Raw genomic sequence first — 22,735 nt, 5'->3', positions numbered from 1 at the left:
GGAACGAAGGCTGGTGCTGGATCAGGACCTCGGCAGTGAACTGAGGACGTTCAAGGTGGAGAGCTGCCCTCCCTGCTGGGCCCTGCTCAGGCCTGGGATGTTGTTGCTCTCGTTTCTCCAGCAAGAAGAGAGCAGAGGTGATGACCACAAAGTGGGTGAGGGACCTCAGCCCTGCCTGATGGACTGGACTGGTGGAGGGGAGAAAAGAGTTCCAGGGCAGAGGCAGACCCAGACGGGATGGGAGTACTTCATCCCGTAGGAAAGCAGGCACTCGGCCCCCGCTACCTGGATCGGACAGTGTACCTGGAGGCACTCGATACACTTTGGTGGAGTGAATGAATGAATGAATGAATGATTGAGGCTATGAAGGGAAGAGGTCGGGGAGGCTGAAGATGGATTGGTGGGGTTCGGGTGTGTTAGACCTTTCCTGGTCCAAATGGCAAACTGCCTCTTCCACAAAAACAAACAAACATTCCCTGACTTCCCATTACCCTAAACACAGGGCCCCCAGACCCTGCCTTCCTGGTGCACCAGGCCGTCCCTTCTACTCCCTTCCAGGCCTGTGTACTCAGATTTCCTTTGCTGGAGGACTCTGTCTCCACCCATCTGGATCTTTCTTCCAACACTTGGAGAATTCTTGGAATTCCTGCTTGATCTCAAAGTCCAAGTCAGATACCTAGATGACTCCAGTCCTCATTCCATTCTATCCCCATGCTGACCCTAACCTGGCTCCTGGCCAGTAAAGAGCCCAGGGGAAGACAGGGGCTGCCCTGACTGTGGCCACAGATGAACCCTTATCCCACTTGGCATTTCACACAAAACATAAATGACCCTCAACAGTAGCTAGAATTAACTACACGTGGACCAGGCACTGCAGTCAGCATTTTGTAAGAGCTGAGAGGTGGAGCTGGTAAATGACTGACTCAAGGCTAAACATCATAGACAAGGCAGGAAGCTGATTTAGAACCTAGGCAGATCTGGCTCCAAAGCTTTCCGTTAAACTTCTGGTCATGAAGGCCTTCGACTCGGAAAGGGCGGCTCACGCTGCAGTGGCCGTGACGTGGGTGGTGGGATCCTCCTACCGCCCTTGGCAGAGAGCTTGGCACCTGAGCAACTTCACCTGTTGACCAACCTTCCCTCCCTCGGGGGATGTGTTAGGACAATCACAGGCCTGTATCGTCTCCATGTGAGACTGCGGAGGCCTGAGAGGCTGTGGGGACTGTGCGTTCTCCTTTTGGCATCACGGCCGCCTCACACATGCGTGTGCATACACACCCCATCCCAGCACACACCCCTCACATACGCATGTGCACACACATGCACACACACCCATCCCAGCACACATCCCTCACATACGCATGTGCACACACATGCACACACACCCCATCCCAGCATGGGGACTGGGGTGCACACGCATGCATACACATCTCATCCCAGCATGGGGACCAGGGCGGGGCAGCTGGTTTTGGAGGTCTCTGTCTTCCACCTATCCGTGAGCAAGCCAGGAATGCTCTGAAAATGAGTGACTCCCCCCTTATCCGTGTTGGAAGGCTGGAATTGGCTGGCTGAGTGCCCTGCTCCCTCTCACCACTCAGAATGTCCAGCAAGAGGCCAGCTGTTTGCATTTGGGATTCAGGCTCATGTGCGTTTTTGCTGGAGGAAATACACTCTAGGTTTTAAATGAGGGCTTCCTGGGAGGTGATGGGAAACCACAGTTTTTGCAGGAGGTGTTTTGGGGAAAAGGGTATTGTTCTCAGAGTGGCTGCCAGAAAGGGACCGGCCGGATCCTCCCAGGAACTGCCCAGGAGAGGTGAGCTCCACTGGGTTTCTCCACCACTCAGCCCACTTCAAGGATCATTCTTTAGTCACATTTTTCTGTTGCACCTTGAACACAGAATGTCACATGTACAGGGACCTTCTCAGTTTGAGGCAAACCAGGACAACTGGTCACCCTCTTGTCCAACACACTCCTTTAAGTGTCTCTGGGTCCAGCTCCCCAGCGGGGCTGGGGACACCTCCTCTCCACTTTCACTTGCCTCCCTCACTGGTAGGGAGTGAGGGACGGCTTGTCATGGGTGCCTGATGGAGCACAACTGGGTGACGGAACATAGCTCTATGTACACGGTGTGATGACTTCCTGCTCTGTGGACACCCTGGGGCCAGGGACGGCACCTGCAATCCCAGGTTCAGATCCATCACCCTTACATAGGCCTCCTTGAAGCAGACCCCCTGAGTCTCCCAGAGGCTTTTCAGGGGGGTTTGCATGGGGGAGGGCAATTACAAGCTTAGGTGGGGGCCGTAACTGAGGGAGAGTTTGTAATGATGCAAGAGACAATGCTAGGACTGTGGGGGTCCCCAGGCCTCTAGAGCATGGCCATCACAGGGCCCCATCAGGCCCTCCACTCTCCCTTGCTTGGCCACCGAGCTCTTGACTCAGTGCTGGCCACTCCTGGGGACTCTGTGGCCCCTGGGGAAGGTCCTTTTGGTGGCTGTTCCCCGGCCTCCCACTGCTGGCTGGCAGGCAGGCAGGCGGGTGGGCGGGTAGGCTGAATATTACCCCTAAGATAAATGAAGAAGAGTTTCAGGCCTTATTGGATTATAGTTTTTATTGAACTTTATAAATTCCAATTAGCAGACCCCTGGGCAATAAGCGACACACAGCCCATGGCTCACTTTATGGTGTGATTATGACCCTATTTATCCTGCCCTGAACGAGAAGTATTAATGGAGGAAATGGAGGAAAGGGGGCCCGAGAATACATAAAACAGATATTGGTGACACAGAAATACACAGACAGGGTCAGGGAGAGAAAATAACCTCTAAGCAGGCAACGGGGGATGGAAGACCAGAGATGCCAGGAACCCACGTGCCCAGAGCCACAGCCAGCCTGGATGCCCTCCTGGCCTCCCTTCCAGGGCAGGGAGCCCCCTGACCTCTGATGGCTGCTGGGGCCGGGAGAGCACACTGACCCTGCCAGCCCCGGGCCATCTTGTTCGGGCTGGAGTCTGATCTACTAAGTGCAGGGCCTCAGTGTGTGCTTTGCCCTGCCGGGCAGTCCACTTCCTCAGGAGGCCCTGACTCCACGGCTGAGCAGCGTCGGGGCAGCCCAGTGGGTTTCTTAATGCTTCAGAGGCGACTCTCGCCCTGTGAGGATCTGATGGACGCTGAAGGCATTCTTCCTAGAAAAAGGGGCCTAATGCATGCACGTGCGTGAATGTATCCACAAGCTATGCACACAGACAAGACATTTTGCATACAGTTTTGGAGGGGAGGACTGGATCCCTGAAAACTGATCATGGCTTCTCCCTTCCCCAGGGGACTGAGAGCCTCAGGTGAAGAATCCTGGAGATGAAGGAACCAAGATCTGTCTCTTGTTAGTTCTAGTGGGAGGTGCTAGGAGCCCGCAGAGAGGCGGGCAGCCTCTAAGGGTCTGACCACGGGGATGGAGGAGGGGGTGCTCTTTGAATCCCACCTTATTTTCCTTTCTTCTTGGACACTCGGGTCTGTCCCCACCCACTCAGCTTTAAACCTTTAACAGCCAGGACCCAGAAGATGCTGCCTCGCAGTGAGGGCTTGGGTGAATTGACAGGTTCACCCAGAGAGGGCTGGGGTGAATTGAGCTGACAGAGTTAGGGGTGGCCACACTCTCCCAGACTGAAACCCTCCCTGTATTTCCCAGGAGAAAAGAAGCAGGTTTGGAGCCGCCATGCCCTCCTCTGGCTTGTTCGTTCCTTTCTCCCCCTTCCGTGGGTCATCTTTCTTGGAGGCTTCAGTGGAAGATTAAAAAAGGAAAAAAAAAAAATTCTCCTATCAGCATTTTGCTATTGTGTAGAAGCACGAACACAGAGGTACCCGAGGAGGCTTTTGTAGTTTGAACAGAATGAAAAATGCTTCAGGTGTTCGTCAGTCTGCAGTGGTATGTAAATAACATGCTGAGATCTGTGGGCAGCCCAGCGCGGGTCTGGCTCTCTGGGTCCATTAGGGGTCACCGAGGATGCTCACTGCAAGTGTCCCCCCAGCTGGCCTGGGCCTCACCCGCCCTCTGCGCTGCTGTGATTTATGGAGCCCCGCCAGGCCTTGTCTCACTACAGATAAGAAGTGTGGATGCATGTAAGCTCTGGTGGTCATGAACCAGCCTGGCCTGGACTTTCCTGCTTCCTGTCCTCAAGAGGGAGAGCGAGTCAGGGGGCCTGAGCAGGAACCGGGGACTGACCAGAAGGGGCCGGCCAATTGTTGGGAGACCACGTGTTCTCTTGAAACCCCGGAGAATCCCGGGGTAGGGGAGGAGGTTCAGTGGATACTCAGGCAACAAGATGCTGTTGCCCCCACCTCCTTGGGTAAGACCAGGGCTTCTGGAGATCTTTAGCGCCCAAGGAAATCCTGGGCATGAAGGGGGACCATCCCTCATCTCGCCAGGTCTGTATTCTCTTCCCTCACTCCCTGGGCACTTACATTGGCTGAGTCTGACCCCAGAAGAATAGGCTACCCCTTCCCTTGGCCCAAGCTCCAAGTAGCAGCTTTTCCTCTCTGCCCACTTCCTGATCAAAGGCCAGCAGTGCAGAGACCCGGGCCTGGGGGCTGCAGAAAGCCCCCCAGAGTGCTCTGGGCATTTGTACTTTTCAGAAGACATCTTATGGGCATAGAAAAGAAGGCCCAGGGAGGACTGTGGGGTCAGCCAGTGTGTTAAAGCATTTTAGAGAACTTTGGATCTGGCTTTGGACCTGGTTTCTCTGGTACAGAAGGCCTCTAGGTTACCTATGGACCTGGCAGGTGGAGGGTGATGGACTTTGGATTTTTTCCCTGAATAATTGAAGCGAGCTGGGCCTGGGTGGGCAGGTGGTTGACAGGAACTGAGAGCAGAGCAGGAGCCTAGAGGTCATTGGTCCTCTCTGTTCATACCTTCTAGCCTGGCCGGCTCCCTGGAACCCAAAAACCCTTTTCAAATATCTCGGGGCTGCCTAGAGCTGCTGGCACAAACCTGGGCTAGGGCAGAGGCTTCGGCCCAATCTTACAACGTCTTTGGGATCATCCCTTCCCACTCGGAGGCAAGAGTCTTATGACATCACACATTTCTTGGGGGCACTTGGTCCCCATCATGCTGCCACGGCGCTAGTGAATGTTCAGTCCAGGGTTTGAACAAGTAGAGGGTCAATGCCAAGGCGTCAGGTGTTGGGATGCATGTGAGTGAGCACTGGGACTTGGGGGCTTTCCTGGCCCATCTACAATCACATTTCTACAGCCCTTCAGGCCCCAGGTCATGTGGATGAGTCCTTCATAGGATCAGGGGTACTTTGGGATCCTTTGAAACAATTTAAGAGACCATTTGCCCAGGCAGCGTCCCACACTGGGTTTGGGTGCTGGGGATGGGATGGGAGTGTACCAGGGAGCTCTGGGGCTTCCACCAATGACCCTCTCCCACTTCTGGAGCCCAGGGCACAGAGTGGGCAGAAAGGCAGGGCTGGCCATCACAAAGCCTGGCTCTAGCCCACCTCTGCCACCAAGTCACCCAGTGACTGTGGCCCTGTCTTTCCCCTGGCTTCCTCACAGCACAGCGAAGGAGTTGGCATGGCTGATTTCTGAGGTCTGTGCCAAGCCTAAAATATGCGGATGTCCCCCCTCTGATGTTTCAGGCACAAACACAAATTAGCACGTGTGGAAAACTGTGGATGAGTAATAATGGCCCCCCAGCCCCCCTGCCCCAAGCACACACACATTCTTCTCTCTCTTCATGCCCCCCTGTAATAGATCATACAGGATGGATTACATTAATTTTCTATAAACTATATCAACTTGAGTGACATGTCCTTAAGGGTTGGCTGATTGATATCTACAATGCGGTCTTATAATCTAAAATCATATTAATATTAATATTAAAGATTTTCTGTCCTTTACGCACACCATTAAATCTGGAGTATAAGGTGAAATTGACAACATACATTTTGACAGCTTATCTATAATAAATATGCAAATCCTGATGCCCACATGTCATCACAGATGCTCCACAGCTCTCTGAAGATCAGAGCCTGCCGGTCTCCCGCGTGACATTTCCAGCGGAGGATCAGAGCACCCGTCTAGGCGGCAGGAACTGTGCTGGCTGTGCCTTTGCCGGCGGTGACCCTGGCCTCTCTTGTCTGCTCTGAAAGCCTGTCCTTCATCCTGCCAAGCAGGCGGGAGGGCTTGAGGAGTGACAGGCACAGAGAGCCGGATGCCATCTCACGTACCCTCTGGAACACAGAAGACTCCAGCTTCCCATTTTTCTTAAGTCACAGAAGCACTTTTGATGTCTTCTCTACCACCTCTGGGTATAGCTGGTTGTCATCCCTCAGTACCCGGTGAGTTTAAGAGATGGGGCTCCTGAGTTGGTAGCCCTGGGTCAAATCTCATCTCTGCCACTAACCTGTGCTCTTAACCTCCCGTAGCCTGTTTCTGCATCTGTAACCAGAGAAAGGAAATGGGACCTCCTTCCCGGTGGAAATTCGAGGACTGAATGAGATCATAGAAGCCAGCACACCTGGTGATGCCTTGCTAAAGGGTAGCTCCTAAGTCCCAGTTTCTCTGACCCCTACAGTCCTTCTTGTTCCTAAATCCCTGCCCTTGTTGTACAGATCCTATCTCTTAGCACACTGAACATCCCAGCTTCTTCTCTGCTTCTATTCTGTGCCAGATGTGAGCTCCAAGATGAAATCCTGCATCTCCCTGAGCTCCCAGTCCCGGCCCAGGACCCAGCTGGAGCAAAATGGGACATGGACTGAGATTGGGACAAAGAAGTCAATTGCAGGGGGGACATCTAGTCGCTTCTCTGCTGAGACTCTGCTAGGTCCGACTAGATAGCTGTGTATGTGTGCACGTGAGTGTGTTGCAGGGGGATGATGAAGTGAGCCTGGAAAATGCATTATCGTTTTCACATTAACAGGGAGGCTGACAGGAAAGCTGAGGAAGGGGTGCAGAGGAATTGTCAACAGGTGCAGGACTGTTTGTTTGAGAGAGCTCCAGGCCATCTCAGTGGTCCCGACCCTCACAGTGAATCTGCTGACACGCCAGGACCTGGGGCGGTATTTCTGATCACTCTCTTCCTTCCAGCCTCTGTGAGCCCACCTGGGCAGGCGAAATCCAGTCTCCGAGGTTTGATCCATCAGTTTGAACCTCCTCAAGTTTCCAGCATTGTGTTTAGCGCTTCCCCGTTCACCCTCCTCCACAAAACCCTCCCATATCAGGCCAGCCACACGGAGAGCTTCTGTCTCCGAACTGCATGATTTCAAGTGTGAAGAACCAGAGGACAAGGTTCCTTGCCACCTCCTTGTATTCTTCCGTAATTGCTTGGCAGTGGACAGATTTGTGCTCCCTACCTAGACTGAGAATGTGGTGGGTGGGGACTGTGCCTTTCTTTCTGATCTCCTGAGCGGCTCACCGTGTGGCCAGGGACACGTGCAGGTTTGGACCCTTCAGGACTCTGGATGGGAGCCGGCATAGACATGAAGACCCCATGGATCTGGAGAAGTCTTCAGAGGCTCATTTGTCAGGCATCTCTAAAAAGGAAAGGTTGGAATCGTCCTAGACACTCCTCTGAGTCTCTTTGGGGGCCAGGAGCAGGGCTCAGAGGAATCCCAGATGTTTTTCTGGGATATCAGAAAGTCCATTCACACCGCCTACCTCCCCTGCAGGGTGACGGCCTGGAAGCTCCATCGTTTACCACTTGTGCCTGTCGTGTGTCCCCACTCCTGGGCTGCCCACCCCCCGCCCCCACCACCCCCAGCCCTGGGATCCTGAGCTACACACCTGCAGTCCTGACCAAGGATAAGAAGTTTGACCCAGGCTGGGGAGGCCGGCTTCAGGAGGAGGAGTACCACTGCTGGGGGAACCGGCTGGCAGGCACTGGCCCAGCTTGGCTCTGGGAAATTCGGGCCCATCACAGGATGCTCATCAGCTGACTCTTGCAGCTTAGGCAGCAAGCAAAATGAGTCCTGGGGAGACATTGAGACCCCGTGGCCTGCTGAGGGGGACCCCACCTGACACGGCTTTCTCGGCTCCTCTACCCTTTGTTTCACCGTGTCTCTTGCAACTAATACCTTCCGGTCCTTCATCCCCGTGTAAAACTTGAGTCTCTACACTGTCTTTAATACGGAGTGTATTAATGTATTAGATGATCAGTCGTCTACAATTTATCAATCAGCAAGAGGTGAAGACTGGAGAGGAGGAGTGATGAAGAGGAGAGCGTGTGACTTTGGGCAACTCACTCAGGCTCACTGAGGGTCCACAGTGGCTGCCCTACCGTTACTGCCATATTCGTTTGTATTTTCAACTGTCTTTCAATAGACTCTTAGTGCCTCTGAGTTACACAGTCTGCGCTGGGTGCTGTGGATGGGCTGGGGCTGGGGGAGGAGTCAGACTTGCCCCGGGAACCAAGAAACCTGTCTTCTGGGGCTACTGAGGAGGTTAAATGAGCCACTATTTGATGATCACCAGGCAATGGCAACCCACTCCAGTACTCTTGACTGGAAACTCCCATGGACGGAGGAGCCTGGCAGGGTACAGTCCATGGGGTCGCAGAGTCGGACACGACTGAGCAACTTAACTTTAGCAACTTAACTTTCACTTTTTGGTGATCACCAGGCACAGTGCCTGGCATACAGCCACATGTTGTGTGCCATAATGTTGGTTCCTCTCTCTGCCTTGAATGAGTCTCATCTGGCTGGAGAAAAAAAAAATGCCACTTAAAGGAGGGCCAGATAATATTATGGAGGAGGGTAAGGAAGGTAAGGAAATGAGGTAAGGAAAGAGGTAAGGAAGGGAAAGAGGTAAGGAAATGAGTCTTGCGGAGGGGTTACCCGTGGGGTTGCCGGCTGGAGGTGGGGGTGGATGGTGACCAGGTGGGTGGGAAGAAGGAAAATGGCTTCAATGCCAACCCCAGGAGTAAGGAGTCTCGCCTTTTAAAATCTCTTTCTTTCTCCCCCCTCACTCATCGCTTCCCTTCCCCGCCGGTCTCTGCCTCCTGCTCCTCCCTCCTCCTTCCCACAATTAACCCCAGGCTGTCGCGATTGCTCCCCGCTTTGACGAATGTCTCCCCCCATCCCCCCCTCCTCATTTCAAAAAATTTTTTTGTGTTGACTTGACTCGACAAGCCCTAATCCCTGACTCAGCTCCCACTTCTTCTTGAAACCAAAGGTAAATTCTCGGTGGCCGGCGGGGCGGCCTGGAGCAGCAGGATCCACACCGCGGAGCTGCCGCGGGAAATATTGATATTAGCCAACCTCTGGCGCCGGCCGCCCGCGGTGAAAATAGGACGCGGGGCCAATCAATTACGGAGCCATTAAGGGCAGGGAGGCGGGAGGGAGCGGAGAAAAGACGGGGCTCCCCCCACCCCTCCGCCGCCGGGCCTTGCCCCCTGGGGGTGCGGAGCCGTCTCCTGCGCGGGCCTCCCCGCGCGCCGCTCTGACTGCGGCCCCCGGCGGTCAGCGTCAGTGACCCCAGCGGGTTGCCGGGGAGACCCCGGGGGCCCAGGCGGGCGGGGTGGCGCGGAGTCTCGCGCGCGGGCTGGTCCGGCGCTGGGGCGGCCTGGCGCTCTCTTTTGTCTGCACCTCCCGTCCTCTCCCTGGGATCCTGCTCTCCTGCTCTCCAGCCCCCAGCCCCCCTCCTCCTTCTCTTTGTTAGAACCTCTCCTCCCCACCTCGGTGCCACTAGCTCCTCGGACCACCCTTCTGTTGTTTTTGTCGGCCTCTCCCTTCCTCCTGAGCCGGCCACAGGGTGGCTCCTGCTTCCCGTCCCCCTTAGTGTGTTCAGAGCCCCGCGGGCACTGGACCAGCCTCAGCCAGGCTGGGACGATGGATGGGGGGTGGGGTCCCTCGCTTCAGATTTCATGCCCCTTAACATCTGTCTTCACCCACAGCAACTCACATCGGGCCCTTCCGATTTGGGGTCAGGGACTTCTGGCAGCCCTTCCCAGTGTTCGTGTGTCCCTTCTAACTCAGACAATAGCCCCATGTTAGGGGAGGACCCCCACATCGAGACGGGACCGGCTGTGCCTTGGGAAGACAGAGCTGTCGGTCGCTGGGTTTCTGGGGTGTGTGGAGGAGAGTGGGAGCCACCTTCTGTTTTTGGGTGTGTGGGGGTTCTGTGATTCTGTGACCAGGTGGAGGCCAGCAGGTGGGAGCAGGCAGGTTGTGGACTGGAGCCACTGTTTTACAGTTTCTCTTCTGGAGCTGACCTTTCTTAGGCGAGGGGGGGGGGGAGGGGCAAGGAGGGGATAAGCTGTTGCGCTCATTTGGGGATTGGTTGATCTATACTATATCCTGAAACTTCCACAGGTTCTTAGGCAAACAAAGCTCAAATTTGTAAGATATAGTTTTGGAGGGGAAAAGTCATACTTTTACTATTTTAAGATAAATCCCGCATTTTGCAAAATTTAGAACAGTAAAAAGCACTCCTTTCCCCAAGTTCTCTTGTTCACGGGTCTCCAAGGGTGGCCCCAGACCTTCAATATGGGCCCATGGGCCTCACCTGGGAATCTGTTAGAAATGCAGGTTCTCAGGCCTTACCCACGGATTGAATCAGAAACTCAGGGGGAGGGACCCGGCCATCTGTGTTTAACGAGCCCTCCAGGGGACTCTGAAGAGCCCTGAAGTCTGAGCACCGCTGACCTGAGTTTCCGCTGGAGGTAGGTGGGTGGAAATGATTCTTCCACCTCTGGAGGAAGGGTGGTAAACGGCCCTCACACGCCCAGAGGGGCGGAGGGTTGGTATTTGGTCTTAGTGAGGCAGGCTTTAAGGGTGTCAGAGGGGCGTTTGGTGTCACCGCACAAGCACCCCTTTATGGAGGTAAGTATTCCGTTTAGAGATGTGGCATCTGCCTGGCTGTGAGTCTGCTTATGACCTGTGCAAGCTGGCAAGGTTCTGGATTTTTGAGGCCCCTCTGGACTCAGCACTTGGGGAAGGAAGTAACTTGGGGGTATAGCCACTTACATTGGAAAGCAGGATGATTCTTTAAGACTGATTTTTTTTTTTTTTTTACTTTGAAAGCAGCTTAAAAGCAGCTTGCTGTAGAGCTGTATCTTTCACACCCACAGCCTACCTCAGGGTTGTGTCAGATGTCCTTTGAAATATAGGCTTCCAGGCCCCCTGTCTGACAAACCGGTGCCAAAGTCCAGGGAGAAGGTGGTTCCAGGGCCTTGGGGATCTCATGGGTGAAGCTTTGGTGTCTTCCAAAGCTTCCATAGAAGGATGGCTATAGTTTGAACCCCAAACTCTCTCCCTAATGGGCTGTGTGGGACCTTGGACAAGTCCTGTGACCTAAATGTCATGAAAGAGCCCAATTGTAAAGGTCACCACCTGAATTCAGAAACCAGTGTCTCTGGGCCCCAGTTTCCTTATTTATAAGTGACCAGTTGGAACCAGGAGCCTCTCGAGCTGTAACAAACCATAGCTAACACTTTTAATGAATATAAGCCCCAAATGGCATAACATCAATTTAGCAGAGTCCTCAGCCTGCTGCAATGGTCTTCCCACCGTCCCCACCCCCTTCTCAGGAAGATGAGCCAGTCCGCCTACAAATGAACACAATCGTCAAGAAAAAAATAGCAAGCCCTGTGCTTTGTAGAGCCCATCAAATGCCAAAAAATGACACCTGAGCTCCCTAACATCAGCTCATCACCATCAATCAATCTTGCGACCCTCTGGCTATAGGAAGCCTTTCCATGGAGGCCACAGGTGTGGATCCTGGGGTTTCGAGTCATGCACCAGAGAAGGGTCACCCACCTGGGTTGACTGAAGCGGGAGAGGAGCTCAAGCCTCCAGAAAACTTTTTTTTTTTTACCCTCCATTACCCAGAAAACAGAATTAATTAGAATCCTCCATTTTCCAAGAACCTGGGTTAATCAAGGTTTATATGCAGTAATTTCTTCCCCCTAGAACAGTACACTGAAGCCATGTCTCCACAAAGAACACAATACTTAGTGAAACTGCTGAGATGGGAATGGATCCTCGCTGAACTGGAACCAAGACAACCCTGATATTTCACTGAGTTTCAGCTCTTGGTGGGAAAAGAAGCAGACTGTGGGCTCCTGGGGAAGAGAGGACACAGGCTGGCTTTCCAGGCTGGCTCTGGGTAGGGGTGGGATAAAATGCTTTCTATTATTTTGTCCAAGGGGCCACATCCGGGCACTGCCCTGCTCATTTCATGCAAGTTCTGCCTCTTCCAAGGAGCTGCCCCAGCCATGGCCCCTTGGTCACTCTCCTGTGACCTTCTAGAAGCTCACAGCCTAAACAGCACAAATTTACGCTTGATTTCAGAAGGTCACATGTTTCTCCTTAAATCTTCCCTGAGTGTGTTCCCCTGAATCCTCGACTGGGTTTTAGATTCTTTTGGGCTCGGAGAACTAATGGGTCTCAGACAGTTTCAACACACAGCAGGTACTTAAAATCAGACAGACAGAGCTAGAAGGATCCTTACAGATCAGCTCATCCAACCTCCAATTCACAGGTGGGGAAATTGAGGCCCTGAATGCAGAGTGAACTGTTGAAGGCCTCATAGCTAGTCAGTGTCAGGGCAGGAATTGAAACCCAAGGCTCAACAAATATGGAGTATTTTCTGATTATACACTATGTTAGTAAGGAGGTTGGGAAGACAGGAATTAAAAAAAAAAAAGATTTAGCATGAGCTTAACTTGGTACAATCTCTTTGGAAGCAAATATCAGTCAAATGTGGGATGCTCAGAAATCATTTTACTTGTAAGAATTTATTTTACAGGTGGAATCACACATGTGTGCAGTTGATGTACACAAAGATATCAACTGAGTGTGCTTTGTAATAAAACAAAACACAGAACTAGAAATGGTCGAAAGGTCTTTCAGTGGGGCCTGGCCACATAAATTAGTGAATATCTGGATAACTGAATACTTGGCATGCGTGCCAAGTTGCTTCAGTCCTGTCTGACTCTTTGTGATGCTGTGGACCATAGCTGGCCAGGCTCCTCTGCCCATGGGATTCTCCAGACAAGAATACTGGAGTGGGTTGTCATGCCCTTCTCCAGGGGATCTTCCTGAACTAGGGATCAAATTCATGTCTCTTTCGACTCCTGCATTGGCAGGCAGGTTCTTTACCACTAGCACCACCTGAAAAGCCCAACTGAATACTCACAGCTACTAGATGTGATACAGTGGATCCACATGAGTGTCCATCTGGAAAGAGCCGAGATGGACTGTGAAGTCAGACATCAAGGTGCACCACGGTGTGGGGAACACATTCCCAGTCTCCACAACAGAAAGTGTCTGTGGGTGTGTTTGCGTTACCTGACTGTACTTGACATACTTCTGGAAGAATACACAGGAAAGGGCTCCTTCTGACAAGTGGGATGGGGTCTCGAGTGGGAGGAAGAATGTCATTGCATTGTGTATCCCCTGCAGTCTTTACGATGTGCGTGTGTTATTCTTATAATAATAATGATTTAAAACCTCAACATCGCAATCTCCCAGTTCAGTGTTTCCCTTCACTGTAGCAAGCTGCCTCTCTTGCTGTTATTCTGTAAATTGGTAACTTGAAGCCTAAGTGTCATAATTTCAAGTAGGTGTGTGTTTATGTTAGTCATTCAGTCATGTCTAGCACTTTGCGACCCCATAGACTGTAGCTTGCCAAGCTCCTTTGTCTATGGAATTCTCCAGGCAAGAATACTGGAGTGGGTAGCCATTCCCTTCTCCAGGGGGTTTTCCTGACCCAGGGATTGAACCCTGATCTCCAGAGTCTTTACTCTTGGAGCCACCAGGGAAGCCCAGTTTCAAGCAGGTAATAAACAACAAACAATCCATCTGCTCTTAGCTCATCCCTTTACTTTTTAAGCCCCAAATTGTGCTTTTCCAGGGAACTGAAGCTCTAGGGTGGTACACCCCACGTGGAGGAGGTGCAGTACAGAGTTAAGAACTAGGTTCTCAAGCCCAGTGTTTACAAGGCAGGTTCCTCACGTGCTCAATGGCTCAGCCTCCTCATCTGTAAAATGGGAATAATCACAATTCCGGCATCCTAGGTGGGGAGGAACAGAGTTCCCCTCTATCTGGGCCCTGTCCCAGACTACGGGATGAAGGTGCCCGTGAGCTTGAAGACACTGTCTCTGACCTTGGGGAGTGCAGACCTGGCTGGACGCGGCTCAGCAGGAAGGAAGCTGATCAACAAGGGCACGTCCAAGGAACCCAGCACCTGCTCCCGCGTGGTGGAAAGTGGGGAGAGGAACGAGGGCAGGGCTGGGGGGTGGGGAAGAGAGAAAAGACACTCCAGCAGGTGAGACAGCTGGTCGCCTCACCTTCCCCCAGGCATGGGAAGCCCTAGGTTTTTGGATTTTCTTTGCAAACAGCTGGCAGATTTCTGGACAAGTCGGGATGACCTTTGGAGACAGATTGTGGTATGATACTGGTTGCAGGAAAGGAAACTAGATTCTGTTCCTGAGGGGGGCGGTGTCCAGCACTCAGCTGCCACCCAGCAACCATTGGGTCTGGGCAGGAATTTGACTCGGTCCTAGTATCTCCAGCTGAAAAATGCAAGTGTCTGGGTCTCACCTCCAGGGATTCTCATTCCGTCAGTGCTGAATGGGGCCTGCAGGGGGCTAAGACATGCAGCTGGATCCCAGGAGGCTGCTGGAGACAGTCTTGTGGGTTTTCTAGTATGGGGTCCAATCACAGAATGGATGACAGTCAGTGCACTGATCCAGACGATTTTGGTTACATCAGAGCTGACTCACTGCTTAACTGTTGTATTGTCTCTGAAGACCGCATCTCCCCGCCCTAGCTGGCACCCAGTCCATCTTGCAAAGAGGCCAGTGGGCCAGACTCTTTCCTGGACCTTCAGACGAAGGTATAATAGTGACTATTTATTAATAATAAGACGAATACTCAGGTTTTTCCTACAGATAATCTCAAATAATTCTCACCACGACCCTCTAAGGTTCTGACAATTATTGTGTCTGTTTTACGGGGGGAATTGAGGCAGAGAGGGGTTCAGGAACTTGGCTAAGGTCTCTGGTGGGTCACCCATCTCCTCAGTACCCTTGCCGAGTGCTACTCCCGCAGACCCCTAGACCCAAATAGGCGTCCCCATGTTGGAGGGGCCTGGCTGTCCCTGATTGTGGACCTCCCTAGGCAAGAGCCCAACTCTCTGTGTTCCCAGAGGACAGGAAAACCTCGTCTCTGCCTGCACAGCAAGATGCTTTGAGAATGCCAGGGGATGGGCATGGCCATCTCCGATTTTTTTTTCCCAACCCCTCCCTGGATTCCTGACCCGGATGGATGGATGGATCATATCTGCATTCTGGGGCAGCCACTCTTTGTTTCCCTTCCTTTGTTCCCCTTCCTCCTCCTGCTGGTGACGTGGTCACCTTCCCAGGAGATAATGCCTGCGTGGTTCTGTCCTGACAAGCCCTTTCGGCCCTATCTCTAATCTTCTGTGGGTTTAGGATTAATAGACTTTTTCCTCGTTTGGGATCAATAAGCACAGAGAGAGAGAGAGAGGAAAAAAGGGGAAGGAAAGAAGTCAGCAGGATTAAAAAAAAAAAAAGGCTGATAAGAATCTGGTCCAGGTCTTAGAACCCTGAGTTACCAGTGGTATCTTTCAGCTCAGGAGCCGGTGGGGGAGGGGAGCTGGTGACTGAGGCCCTAGGACCCTCAGCCTCAGGTCAGGCCAGGTTCCAGCCTGAATTTTGGCCCAGGAAGGTTCTGAGTCCTGGGTTGCCTGTCCTGAACACCCTCCCAAGTTGGCAAAAACTCTTCTCTCCCAGCAGCTAGTCCCCGCTGTTCAGGAGCCGGATCCCCAGGCTGCCATCTCCTGCGTTCCCAAGATCCCTGAAGGGTGTGGACCCTCTGGCTGAGCTTGGCAACCTGCAGCCCCAGGGCCCGAGCTCTTTCTCAGTATTTCACCAAGCCTAATGGAGACTGCACATGTCCCCTTGATGAGTCTGCTCAGGGAAAACAAAAATAGCACCTCGCTGCTTTTAGCGAGAATTATATCCACTCCGTGGGGCTAACCCTGGTTGCCACGTGCTGATCCGCAGCTCTGATTAGCCTTTGATTAATAAAAAATGGGGATAGGAATCAATTATTTATTTAATAACAGCAGTTTGTTTTAAAGGCAAAACCTTTAAGAAAGTGGAAGACTCTGGGGGTGGGTGTGGGAGTGGGGTGGGAGGGAACCGGTAGAGGGTCTCTCTGGGGAGAAGTTGGGGAATGAAGGGTTTCCATGATGGAGTTGGTGTTCTCCTGTGCCCGGGCTAGAGGGCTAGTTCCATCAGGCTTTCACGATGTAGGATGCAGCACGGAGTAAGGGGAGCTAGGCCCCTGCACCCAGGGATCCGGAGCAGTACAGGGGTTCAGGAGGGTTTGGTCTGCTTTGAATACTGTGGGGTGACGGATCCGTGACGCCAGCCCCCTCGGGCCCTCCCTCTAGCCTTTCGCCTTCATCTCTGGCGTGCTGACCCTGGGAAATCTCCTTGAGCCAGGCCTGAGCGTGTGGTGTCTGCCCATGGACGACAGCCTGCCTTCCTTGCCTTGGACCACTTCCGCCAGCATGCCAGCTCCCCTCTGCCTGGTCCACCCAGGGGCCTGTCGCCCGGCCCAGCCAGGCCCTGGCTCCTCCCCGCCGTTACTCAACTCGCTTTCTCCTTGTGGAGGGCACTCCTGCTGATCTCCGCATTTCACAATCATATCCATTCATCAAGGCCAAGATCGAAGGACACCCCGTGTGGCAGCTCCCCAAGCCATCCCTCAGGAGATGGCCTTTTTTTCTTCTGAATGCTCTCGGCACTTTGAACGTGTGTTCCCGTGGCAGTTTGGGAAAATGAGGCTTTGTACTTGATTTCTTTGTAGGTATTTTGAGGGCAGGGACCGAATCTCAGTCACCTCTGTAACCCCTGCCCAGGGTGTGTGGAATAATGGATGGAGGGGGCGGAGGCTCTCTTTTGGGGAAACTGTACCCCATTTACGTCTGGAATAGCTTTCAGATTAAGAAACCAGCCTTCAAGGGAAATGAGAACAGCCTCTTCGAGGGACGCAGAGGAAATATGTGCTTTTGTACTTGAGACAAGCAGATTAAAGTACCTGGTCACGATTTTAACTTTTTTTTTATTTCTGGAGGATAAGGCAGGAAAAAAAATATTGAGTGACACAGTGTTAGTTTTCTAACAAAATTGAACCTAGCCTTTTGCCTATGGAAATAACTACCCTTCTCCCTCGACACTGAGACTCAGACTCAGTTTTCTCATCTGCCAGTTGGGATGATAATCTCTGTTCCACCCGACCGTGGCGGCGGTGGAGTAGTCAGTTGTGTGTGACTCCTTTGGGACCCGTGGACTGTAGTCCTTGCTCATGGATTTTCCAGGCAGGAATACTGTAGTGGGTTCCCATTTCCTTCTCCAGGGGACCCAGAGCTCGAACCTGCATCTCCTGCATTGCAGGTGGTCTCCTGAAGGAGTAAACTGGCAGGTGAATTCTTTACCACTGAGCCACCAAGGAAGCCCAATCACTGGGCAGTTACAAATCATGCATGAGGGAAAAGTGAAGAGAGAACTTGGCGAAGGAGGAAGTGCTTCATCCATGGGCATGTAGTGTCTGTTTGGACGATTATGAATCACCTAAAGTTACTGTCTTTGGGATCCTTTGGAAAGAAGGGTGCCCCACAATTTTTCAGGCGTCCAAGTCCCTTTTCCCGTCTTCATTATTTGGATCGCTCTCATGGAAGTTAAATTTCCCAGAACGGTCTGGGCTGTTGCCATCTCTTTCTTCTGAGTTTACTGGTATGGGTAGCCGTTTCCAGCGTGAAGCCTTCCAGCAAGCAGGCTCAGCCACTCCAGACACCACGCCCCGCAGCCGGGGCTGGGGATAAAGGTTTGAGGCAGAACCTCACATTTGCTCATGCAGTGCTTTGAATTTTCTGAAATGTCTGCTTTCACAGATGTTATCCTGTGGACGCATCCCTGGATGGGGCCGGATTTGCTGAGCCTCACAAAGCCTGTGGGGTTGGTTCTTCAGCCTCCAGAGTAGACGGTGAGACATTTGAGGGTGGAGAGTTTCTCTCATGGAGTGGATGTTCCTGCTCCCAAACCTTCCCAGCCGTTGACCTCCACAGTAGGGCTGATGAGCAGAGTGAGGATTTCTGATTCAGAGAACCAATCACCTGGTAATTCAGGGGGTGGCTTTAAGAAACACGGTCATGTGGGAACCCTCAGCTCATAAACCAGATGAATTAAGGGTGACTATACACATGGCAGACGATTCTCTCCTTTCTAAAAGGATTCCTTATAAGGCTCTTCTGATGAGCAAACACAGCACATTTCAAACGGGATTCATTGTTAGAAAAAAAAAAAAAGAAAAGAAGAGGAAGACGACAGAAAAGAAGATAACAATTTGCATTCACTATTTCAGGAGCAGTGCTTATGAAACGTGAGGCCCACCTGTTTCTCATCAAAGTGTCTGCAAGTCCCTCTCCTGGAGAAAGTGGGGAGCTGCAGAGACAGGAAGAAAACTTGGGGGACAGGAAGAGAGGCGCTGCTCTGATGGAATCTGTCATCCTCTGACTTGGAAGGAAACATGTCATCTCCCGGCTTGGGGCGGGGGCAAGGAGTAAGGGGCGATCTGGGAGGTGGGGCTTCCATTGGCCAGCTCCCCACTGTGAACTGCCCATGGGGTGTGGAGCCCCCAGCCAGCTCCATGGGGCATGTGGTGGAGTTTTTTTAAAGACAGAACTGCTGACCCCGCTAGGACCACGGACGTGGCCACTGGGTCCTGGTGAGCTCTCCCCCTCCGGTTCGTTACTGACAGGCTCCCGGCTTTGGCAATATTTGCCTTATGGCATCAGTGCCGCGTTTCCCGTATTCACATAGTTAAATTAGTTAGCTGGATAGAAACCTCAGAGATGATGTATCTAGTTGTCAGTCGTGACTTGGTGCTAATGGCGCTACAATTTGGTTACAGCCCTAGCCGTCATTAATCATCGGCCCCCAGTTGGCTGCATCTGGGGTGCTGGGGATGGGAGGGCGGGGTTGGCAGGGGCGGAGAGGTACCCGCAACCAGGCTGGGCTGCTCGCTCTTCCTCCGGGCCGCGCTCAGGCCCTGTCCCCGGGCTGGCCACTGTCCCTCGGCTCCCACCGCCACCAGCATCGCACACCTCTATTTATTAGCATCATGCTACTTATGCTAATAGCAGACTGTACACTATTTCTGAGCGAAAACATCTGCTCCAAGCAGCCGACTTTCACTTACAGAAACTGATTTCAGCTCAGTCAAGCAGATAAACAGAGAAATCAAAGCAGGTGGCTGAAAGTGAAGAAGGAATTCTCAATTCCTGCGTTCAACCGATGAACTTCACTAAAGCCATAATTAATATTCAGATAACTATATTCCGACACATAGAATAAACAAGATCATTTAAAGGATGCAAAATACATCCCCAGGGCCAGAGGGGAAGGAGAGGGAGGGGAGGAGAGGGGAGGGAAGGCGGAGGACTGAATATGAATACAGACACTTCCCGGGCTGGCCTATTGTCTGGATGGTTTCAGCCTCGGAGAAGTGGAGACACGCCTCACAGAGCCCATAAGCCTGGGTGTTTGCAGAACCCCTTCCACAGCTGCAGGGGCTCATCCACTCACAACACTCTCTGCGATAGGGGGTCGGGGTGCAGCGCCCCCAGCAGGGCTGGTGGAAACTGCCCTCTGGACTCAGGACGGCCAGCCCGGGCCAGCTGCTGTGGCTCCCTCCTCAAACACAAGCCTTCTCCTGGATGGAATACCCTGCTGGCAAGCCTTTCTGTCTACAGTCAGCAGTTCTAGAATTCAAACTAACATCTCTGTGTGATTTGGATGAGGCTGAACCCAACTCTTTATACTCAAAGCTATAAGAGAGTATATACCTTATTGAGTTAAGTGTTTCCATTGTTTTTTCCTAGTTGGTCATCACAGAAATAAGACTAACGCCACCATCAGGGACAAATTCTGAAGGCAATTATTCCCGTTCTCTGAAGACCAGTGGCCCCAAGGCTCTGAGGAGCAGACTCGTCAACCAGAAGAGAGTCCCCATGTGACTTGCGGATGCACGTGGTGAGATCTTGGACCTGACTCACCGTATCATGTTAGCATAGAATGAGAGTGGGAATAACAGAAGTTAATGCAACCCATCACCTGATATGGTGCCATGCACACTCCTGTGTGTGTGTGTGTGTGTGTGTTTGCTCACACACATGCATGCCTGTGTATGCATGCATGGGCCATGTGTGTGTGTGTGTTCTAAGTCGCTTCAGTCGTGTCTGACTCTTGGCAACCCTATGAACTCCAGCCGGTCAGGCTCCTTTGTCCATGGGATTCTCCAGGCCAGAATACTGGAGTGGGTTGCCCTCCTCCAGGGCATCTTCCTGGCCCAGGGATAGAATCCAAATCTCTTATGTCTCCTGCATTGGCAGGTGAGTTCTTTAACACTAGCACCACCTGGGAAGCCCCATACATTGTCTGTGTTGCACTGTGCTTAGTCGCTTCAGTCGTGTCCAACTCTTGGCAACCCTGTGGACTGCAGCCCGCCAGGCTCCTCTATCCATGGGGATTCTCCAGGCAAGAATACTGGGGTGGGTTGCCATGCCCTCCTCCAGGGGATCTTCCCAACCCAGGGTTCGAACCCAGGTCTCCCACATTGCAGGCAGATTCTTTACTGACTGAGCCACCAGGGAAGCCCATGCATGGGCTATAGATGGATAATTTATAGGAGTGAATTTTTTGAGTGTATACATGTGCTATGAGCTCAGAAGGGACACTAAGTGACCAAGGTCCTGCTTGTGGGATCCAAACCAGCCCTGAACCCCACTAGAGGGTGAGGCAGGCACCAGGACAGGTAGACCCAGAGGAGATAGCTTAGGTGAGCCCTGCTCAGCGAGATCTGTGCAGGCTGAGCCGGGTGTCATCTGAATCCCTTCTTGCCATCCCAAGGGACAGCCAGATTCACCGCTGGTGAGCAGGCCCTTGCTAACTTTTGCTCAGCTCTTTTTCAGTTCCTGTAGCTGCAGGGACCCCGTGGCTAAAAAGTGATGACAACAAAATGTTATCAATAACTTTAATTTCCACTTGGGGGACACATTCCTCTCCCTCCCCACACCCCTGTGCGTATGTCCTGGATATGTCCTGTACTTGGAGAACAGTGTTGACAAAGCTGGGAGCCCCAAGCTGCGTCCTGGGTGCTGTCAATGCTCCTTTGGAACCACTTGCTTTGTGGTTGAAATTTCCCCCATGCCTGGAATTCCTTTTTTTTTTTGGTTTCCTTGGCAATGACTCTCTCTGAATCACAGCTGTTTGCAGCAACGGGGGAAGGTGGGAGGATACTCCCTGGAGGGGCGCTGGGAGGGGTGGGGATGGGAGCAAGCAGCCTTCCCCAGGGAAAGCTGAGCACTGCACAGGCCAGTGGGCCTGTGGGCTGAGGCTGCCAGTGCTCAGGGAGCCCTGGAGACAGACTTTAGGGCAAGAGGTGGGGCGGAGCCTGAACCACCAGGGACTCTTCCTCGCCTGCAGCGTGACTGGCTTCTGCATGTTTTCCCAGCTGCCCACTCTGCCCTGGGCTGCAGCCATGTGCTCAGCTGGTGTCCCAGCTTCATGGCCTTCGTGGGCTCCTACGTGGGCCTGTGGCTTCCTATACCTCTCTCCCTAATCTGAGCGTCACAGCATCTGTGTGAGGTTAGCCAGGCAGGGGTTTTCCGATTGCATTCACAGAGGCCGAGGCGGAGCCATAGCGAGGTGGTGACCTGCCTGAGACAGGGGGTGAGTCATCGAGACAGGACAGCAGCCCTGGGCCCTGACCCCTGACCCCTGACCCCCAGCTGGCAAGTCTGATGCCTTTGCACACAACCTGCAGACATGCGTGCCCAACTCACGGAGCCCAGGCCACTCCCTGGGGCTCACTGCCTCACTCATACACACTCTTGCACACACAGCTCCGAAGGGTAAGGGGATGTCTCTCTGGCTGCCTGGGCTGCGAGGGATGGAGGAGGCAGGCCTCGCCAGGTGACTGACTTCCCGAGACTCAGATGCTTACACCGGGGGCAGACGTGGCCTGACACGGGCTGATGGGGCCTGCTGTGGCTCTGTGCGGCTCTGCTCTCGTGGGCCTGGCACCGCCCTTCAGCAGGGCTGGGTGATGCCGGTCCCCAGTCTGGTGTTCCTGATCTCATCTGGTCACTCGGTCCCACTTCCCCAGCCCCTGTGCTCCTTCCCCTCCGAATCTACCTGGCCGTCCATCTCTGTCCCTTCTCCTCTCGCCTCTCCAGCTCTGCACTCAGGTATCACCACCTTGATCATCTCTGTCATCTGAGTCTCCAGACTGTTATCTCCTGAACCGGACGAATGCTGGTGCTCAGAGCCAGGAGGAGAGAAGCTGAATTCAGATCCACATCCTTTGGAGTTTTGACTTTCACCCAGGCTGGGCGGAGGTGGGCCTGTGGACGTTCTGAAGACGTGGGTGCCTCAATAGGGAATGGGGCCTCTGTTCATGAGATGGGGGAGGCGGTCCCTGGGAGGTCCTTGGGGGCGTTTTCTTCCCTGGTGGCTCAGCGGTAAAGAATCTGCCTGCAATGCAGGAGCTACAGGAGACACAGGTTTGATCCCTGGGTCAGGAAGATCCCCTGGAGAAGGGCATGTCAACCCACTCCAGTATTCTTGCCTGGAGAATACTATGGACAGAGGAGCCTGGCAAGCTACAGTTCATGGGGTCGCAAAGAGTTGGACACGATTGAAGCGACTTAG

The 22,735-nt window shown here is 52.9% G+C and overlaps 1 protein-coding gene and 1 long non-coding RNA gene across 48 annotated transcripts in view; one reads left to right on the top strand and one right to left on the bottom strand.

The window, feature by feature from the left end:
- The window catches only part of CELF4 (CUGBP Elav-like family member 4), a 314,667-nt gene that overhangs the window by 261,986 nt on the left and 29,946 nt on the right, over positions 1 to 22,735 (bottom strand). The gene's annotated exons all lie outside the window — the stretch shown is intronic.
- LOC147345916 (uncharacterized) lies at positions 9,743 to 20,527 on the top strand. The gene is made up of 3 exons (XR_015153714.1): positions 9,743 to 10,651; positions 17,917 to 18,008; positions 18,387 to 20,527. It is a non-coding gene; the product is annotated as an uncharacterized LOC147345916 (long non-coding RNA).

This window comes from Bos grunniens, chromosome 24 (assembly GCF_055505025.1).
Source record: "Bos grunniens cultivar Pamir isolate PY7600 chromosome 24, Bosgru_T2T1.0, whole genome shotgun sequence".
Taxonomy (NCBI): domain Eukaryota; kingdom Metazoa; phylum Chordata; class Mammalia; order Artiodactyla; family Bovidae; genus Bos; species Bos grunniens.
Note: the sequence above shows the minus strand (reverse complement) of the source record. Positions and strands in the feature narration are given on the sequence as shown.